Source organism: Denticeps clupeoides, chromosome 18 (genome assembly GCF_900700375.1).
Source record: "Denticeps clupeoides chromosome 18, fDenClu1.1, whole genome shotgun sequence".
Taxonomy (NCBI): domain Eukaryota; kingdom Metazoa; phylum Chordata; class Actinopteri; order Clupeiformes; family Denticipitidae; genus Denticeps; species Denticeps clupeoides.
In genome coordinates this window covers 7000726-7007865 of record NC_041724.1, presented here as the reverse complement: position 1 = coordinate 7007865, position 7140 = coordinate 7000726, and the positions used below count along the sequence as shown (strand labels likewise).

The window sequence follows — 7140 nt, the reverse complement described above, 5'->3', positions numbered from 1 at the left end:
CAATTTCACATATGATAAATCAGTGTGCTTTCTTTTCTTCTTTCCCCCAAAAATGTGGAAATCCCCTTTGTGCTCTGTATGTTTTGCTGGCAAGTCTGCCTGTACGTGACAGCAGCCCACCCCGGACAGATAAAGCGCCTTGTTGGTGGATAAGTGCTGGAACCTCAACTGCTGCGCCATGGTGGAGTAGCGGTTCGTCTCCAGCAGCCCTCCAGCTCTGAATCATTCTGTTGATCCTGCAAACACGGCAGCCCACATCAGAGAGAATATATGCCTTTAATGCAGCTTTGGCTTCTCTGAGCTTGTACAATATCACAGAGAAACTCCTTAAGATGTCCTGCATATTGTTGCACACACACTGGAAACACACGCACCAGAGGTTCAATTCCACATGAAACAGGCTTCTGTGAGGTGAGCAGCAGGGGGCGCTGTTCCTCCGCCTTACCGCCAAGCGTGTCTGCTGCTTGATCACAGCCTGCACTCTTCTTCACTGCATGTAATAAAAAAAAAAAGATAGACCTTAGAATTTGTAAAAACCCCAAATAATGTTTTATTCTGTTTCTCACCACCTTGTAAATAATCCCAAATCACTTAATTACAGGACTTAGCCTTGGCGCAACACCCCCCAGGCCTGGTGCACGAAGCAGGGATTATGCCTACATCTTGAATGCATGTGCTGTTTTTTTATTGTTTTTCCGGCTGCTGTATGCACTGTCTGTTTGTACTAGGTGGGCTGAGGTCAGGCATGTGGCTCGTTCAGTTTGAAATCCAAACAGCGGAGTCAAGGGGGACGCAGAAGTGGCAGAGACAACAACACACAAAAGGACTGGTCAAACAATGGAAGAGAAGCTGCTCTCGGCACATGGGTCTCCTGCTTGGTTATCAACGGAAGCACGATGTGTGTTACAGATGGAGTGACACCGGGGCTCATGTCTGTTTGCTTTTCTTCTATACGGACTGGGCTTCAGTGTGGTTCATTGTTGCATCAGGGGAGTTCATTCAAGCACTGGGATGAAAGAAACCATTTGTGAATGCTACATATCCATCCATGTTCGATAAAGCTCACCAAGCTGGTTACTGACAGCTGAACCCAGATCTTGGAATGTACTTGCTCAAAGCAAGATCAACATGTAACAACCTTATGGCAAAGAAATGTGGTGAAATGAAGCAGTAATACAGGTTAGAGCTGTAAATCGGGCCTACAAAAAAGTTGGGCCCGATCCAAACCTGACAGAATCAGCCCCAACAAGAACAGCATTTTAAAAAGCTGGGCATACACTGTGTGTTTTTTCATTGTCGTTTTCTGTATAAATCGCATGCAGAAGTAAAAAAAACTGAACAAGAAGAGCCCATATGAGTAATGATGCTGATCAAAGCAAAGCTCTGCTTCGGACATTTGGTCCACAGAAAAATCAAAAATAAAAAAGAGTCAGTCACAGAAATTCATTTGATTTACTAACATAACCAATATAAAGATGGGAAATTCCAGGTCCGTGACATTTTGAAAAATGTCTGAAAAAGCAGAGATTCCATGTTCTGCTACTTGAACTCGAACAGTTCAGTGGTCGGACGTGCACAGTGAGGACCAACCTCACGACGGGCGGCACAATTCAAACAGGGAGGGTGAATCGGTGATCGTACATCATGTACACCGCACAATGCACGACTAACGACCAAGCTGCGACTCGGCCGGACTCAAGGAATTAATGCTTGTGAAACAAATTTACAAGCAGCGAATCACTATAGACCGGAAGTTCATGTTTGCTGACCGATCATTTACCAGGTGAGCTCGACCTGACCGGAGCGCGACTAAAATGATAAAAACCGGTTTGGTCAGGTTAAGAATTAAAGCTCTAATACAGGCCCTCTACTACTGTGATGCACCAAAATTCTTATAATTGGAATTGTGTACGACTAGAAGCCTGCTGTATAGAATGTAGAGTATATGTGTAGTATATGTATGGAATTAATCACCTGACTCTCAATTTGCATTCGGCAACTTTCCTAAAATTTTATCAGCAATCAGCAAATTGTCCGGGTACAGCAGCTCCACCTCTTGATGTATGTACTACTTTTGCTTTGTCACGTCACCTATACTGCGTGACAGAGCTGTCAACCATCTCTGTCTTGGGGTGCAGCGGGATGTTCAATGGACGTATAGTGAGAGCATCCCTGCTAACACTTAACCAACACATTCAGCATCACCTGGACGCCTAGTCCAGGCTACGGTGCAATTTCTTGTGGGGCAGTGGTGGCCTAGCGGTTAAGGAAGCGGCCCCGTAATCAGAAGGTTGCCGGTTCGAATCCTGATCTGCCAAGGTGCCACTGAACAATGCAGAATACACATTTCACTGTGTGCACCGTGCTGCTGAGTATCCCAACAACAATCACTTCACTTCACTTTAAACCGAAGGAGAAGACAAGAATATATGAAAGTAACCCGCTAGACTAGACCATTGTTAAAACCAGTTCATGACCACAGTGATAAAAGGACAGAGGCATGGATTAATGTATTTTTCCAGAGCAATCCTTTACTGAGGTGGAGAGTTAAATGGGGCCAAGTTGATCCAAATTATTTAAATGGAAGCAATTCTGGTGATAAAATCATATTCATTAACATTAGTGGCACAAGCTATTTTCTGTACAAATAGCAGATGAATGGCCACGTATAACTGGAATTCTCTGAGGGGATTTTTTTTCCAAGCGCGATGTTTCAATCATAGTGCTTAAAACCTTCTGGGAGTTCCCTAAAAGAGAGCAGGTATTGCTGGTCAAAGTAAATTACTCAAAATACCCCAGAGTCGCCCGACGAAAAGCTGGTCAAATCTAGCCAATGGTGTACTCTCAAAATATCATCATGAGTTTTTTTTTTTTTTTGACAAATGAGGTCTCATTCAGGACCCAGTGATATTATTAACATTTTATTATGCCTAATGAAGTGGGTGATGCTGAAGAGGTTGACGATAAATCAAGCTCACCTGACAACTTCTTGTTACTTTCACTTCAGCTCTGATAAGTAAGTTATGTGGACTCTGGGATAAAAACATAGTGTGGAATAGAGTAAAGAACTGAGGATGTGATTTAAGTGGGAGAAACACTCTGCCTGAACATGTTTCAGGCTCGGAAAGTCCTTAGGGAGTTACAGGGAGGCTTGCCAAGCAGGAAAGGGCAGCACAGGCAACAACAAACTATGGAAGATCAGTTCTGGTGTTAATACGGCTTTATGTTTACACCAACTGCTATTAATTAGTGTGTTAACGAAGTAAATGTCTGCCATTTTCATTATTCAAGTAAACTTTCATTGTCATCTCAGCCATATACAGCAAAGAACACACCAGCACAACTGCACATTCGAAACCATCAACATTGAGGATAAATAGATGTGAATAATAAGTATATAATAATCACTGCATGCCATGGTGTCGCTCCTGTATTTTACAGGATTTGAGTGGTCTTCATGCAGTGCACTCCACTTTAAACACTGCAGGCTCTGGCTTCCGGCTGCTTGATACCCCTTGACAATTCAACGTTTTGCACATTACAACAGTGCGAGCGAGTGCAGCATTTCCCCATAGCTCTCTCTCTGGAGGGATTGCTACACTGAGCTCTTCGAACCTGCTAAAAATCACTTTCCCTGCGGTAATGGTTCATGAGGATCCTGAAGGGTGGCATCATTTACTAAGCAGCAGGCTCCTTTGTGAGTAGAGATGTACTGTGAATTGGTTCTTAGCTGCATAATGCTATGTATGTTACACATTGCACATGCTTAAAGTCTTGCATGACGCTGACCTTTACAGCATTACTTACAATCAGTAGTACAGGGACAGTTTCCCTTGAGTAACTCTAGGTTAAGTATCTTGCACAGGGACAGTAAGTAGTCTGTTCCATTGCTAAGTGTTTTACCAACTAGGCTATTACCACCCTCTGAAAATATATTGTATATTATCCGGTACTTTTGTGTTGGGGCTATTAGTTTGCCAAATTTTTTACATTTATTTCATTACATTTATAACTAGTTCTATTGTTCTATTCTAGATTATTTTTTTTCATGCACCTCAGAATCGGTGGAATTTTTTGTTGTTGGTTGAAACAAATTACTATTTCGAGCATTTTCTTACTATTTTAAGTCCACCTCTGAATAAAGTTGGATTTTAGATTTGAAATGCAACATATCATCAAAGAAGTATCCAGGACATAATTCGTTTATTTTTTGTATTCCTGCCACGTTTTAATGGTTCCACAGTCTGGAGGGAAAAAGGTCTCCATTCTGCCCTTTGTTCATGTCCTGCAGAGTGGACACTGGTGTTGGTCTTCTCTATTTGAGTCATCGCAGCATGCAGCCCAGTTCCAAAGGGTCTGTTGAAGTGGAGTTTGAATGCAGTTACCACGTTCGTGACCCGAATTAAAGTGAGCTACAGACTTCAGTATGGACATCTATGGAAAGTGGGTTTCTCCCCTCACAGCACTAAACAAATGAACAGATAAACACCTGAACATGTTTTCCCAGTAGTCGAAATGCAAAAAACTAACCATGGATGGTGAGTTTTATCATTTATAAGACATATTTTGTGCTGATGATCGTGCACATGGTGGGAGACCAACTGTGTACCATTTTTATTAAAACATAATTAATATATTGTACTAACCGAGTGGAGGGGGTGGCCTCATAGGAAATTTAAGTATCATTATTATTATTATTACAACTACTACTTAATATGCTTTACGCAGGTAAATTCAAGTGGTCTTGTTGTTCTGATATTAAGACACATTAATACAAACACTTTTTTATTTTTTAATTTCTTACTTAGTTTGTGGCGCCACCTGGATGGATGGCAGCCTCAGCGTTTGCCTGTACTGCTACTTACTGCAATAATTTATCTTCATTAATTTGCTCAATAAACCTGTGCATTCACTGATAAAATAGCAGAAGGGATGGAACTGGGCCATGTTCGTTTTAGGATGTTTTTTTTTCCTGTTATTATTTCAGGCGGGGTGGGATACCCCCTCAGTTCGAGAGCTGTGTATTCCCATTACTAGTTTCAAAGCTGGTGGACGTCAGCACACCCGGAGTTATGGCAGGCTGTAGTTAACTTTCGAACACTGGCGAACACTGGGTTTTTTCTTTCTGCGCTAGTGATGTTCTTATTGACCGTGTTAATGACCCTGATTGCCTCTGGATTGCCCCTGGAGTCTCCTTGCCCTGACACCTTGCCCTGAGACTTCTCGGTACAAACTTGCCTGCTCTGTCTTCTCCCTCTGCCTCACGCTTCTGCTCCGAAGGATCTCCCGGCACGACCCTGCTGGCTCCCTCTGTCTTCACGCACTCACGTCCACCGCTGTGCTCAGACCAGCCCTGCCGAGACACGGCCTCACCCGCCACAGACACGCACCCCGCGGCTGACATTATAGAGTAAAGGGATAGTATTCCTGGTGCTAGTCAGCAAAGTGATGTCAGAAAAGGGAAACAAACACACTACAAATAATCATAAGTGTAAAATCTTGCTTTTCAGCTCATCTTGAGTTGAATTGTACCTGCTGTGATGCTTTTTTTGCACGACCAATAGAAGCAAAGCATTGAAGCGAACTCTGAAGATGGAGGAGAGGTTGATTATAGTGTAAGTTGATTATAGCGATTTAATTTAACCATATGATTTTACCATGACAACACAAGGAAGGCGGTGTGCTGGAGAAAACTGTTGGATGATTTAACAGTCACAGAGGTGAGGAAAGATGGAGGATCAAAATAGTTAATTTTATTCATTCATGAAAAACCAATCACATGTAATTAGTTCTATTTGTTACTATTGCAATTTAAATAGGGTATCACTGATGTGCAGCATATGTGTTGTGCAGCCTGCTTTGCAACGCTTACAATGAACAATGCAGTTTTGCGAACAGTAGCGGTTGCAGCAGATGTGTAGCTTTGTCTATCTTTGAAGAAAAAAGGCTAATTTTCAGCAGAGGAACGATGCTATTTTGGGTGTTCTTGCTTTCTGCTGATTCTCCGTTTTCTAAATCCCAGGGTCTTTTGTTCTTTAATTACTGCCAGTCTCATCTGCAGTTAAAAGTCAAATATTGGCGTGGTGCACGGGTCCAGTTTGTATTCTGCATTCCATGTTTTACATGTTGTACCATGAGGCAGATCTTGTTAAAGACCTCGTGGTTTTCTATGCTGCGGGTGACAATATTTAATTTTTTATGATTAAGTGGAAAACCTGCACCTCAGTAATCTGTATCAGATATGCTAATTGCTGCTGATTAACATAGTTTGCCTGCTGCTTTTGACTATCAAAGCTACAAATAGATGATTTTTAATTTTTCATTAATAGTTTGCTCTTCACTCTGTGACTAAATCAAACACAATTCAAGATATTATATGAACCTACCTGCCACATACTTTTTAAGTCATATTTTAAGTTTTTTTATAGAGTTTAATTAAAAGTTCAATTTTTAATGATCACGTTTCACTGCTGACTTCATTAATAAGTCTTGTTTAATGTGTAGTCTTTCCCTCACTAGTTTCTCCCAAGTAAATATCTCAGTTATTTGAATTTATTTATTGTTACATTGTAGCTTTAAATCTTTGCATAAGCCACACATATCCCATGGTTAAAGCTTATGAAAAATAACTGCAGCAGCAGAGTATTATAGCTTGACATTTTATCTTGTGTTGGCTAATACTCTCAGATCCTGGCTTTAGTGGTTTTATCCAAAATGAGTATCAGCTTCTCATTAGTATTCTGGATCTCTTAGCTCTATCTTATCAGAGGAATATCAAATGTTTTATTTGTATTTTTTGCCTTGTTCCCATAAGACTGTGTTCTGATAAAATATAAACTGACTATGAATTAATGAGCAAGCTCATTTGGGTCCACATATTGCTTCATATGAATGACTCAAGTAAATAGACTTTATGTGCAAATTAATGGAGTTTATCTTCATTCTTTAATTTATCATCTGGATATAGGCATTATACAGAAAGTAATGAATATTTTAACTTTTACTTGCAATAAATAGATATAAAGGCACATAGATAAACAGATAGATACCAATTATTTTGCTTAATATAGTGTTTGGAGTATAGCACAGTGGGTACAGGTCTTATGTACTAAGTTACCTTGTGATTCTTCCTTAGATGAG

At 40.8% G+C, this 7140-nt stretch overlaps 1 non-coding gene across 1 annotated transcript; it reads left to right on the top strand.

Annotated features, from left to right (window-relative positions):
• The first annotated feature begins 2115 nt into the window (after positions 1 to 2115).
• On the top strand, positions 2116 to 2245 carry LOC114768660 (U4atac minor spliceosomal RNA). The gene has a single exon (XR_003743104.1). It is a non-coding gene; the product is annotated as a U4atac minor spliceosomal RNA (small nuclear RNA).
• Positions 2246 to 7140: the final 4895 nt, after the last annotated feature.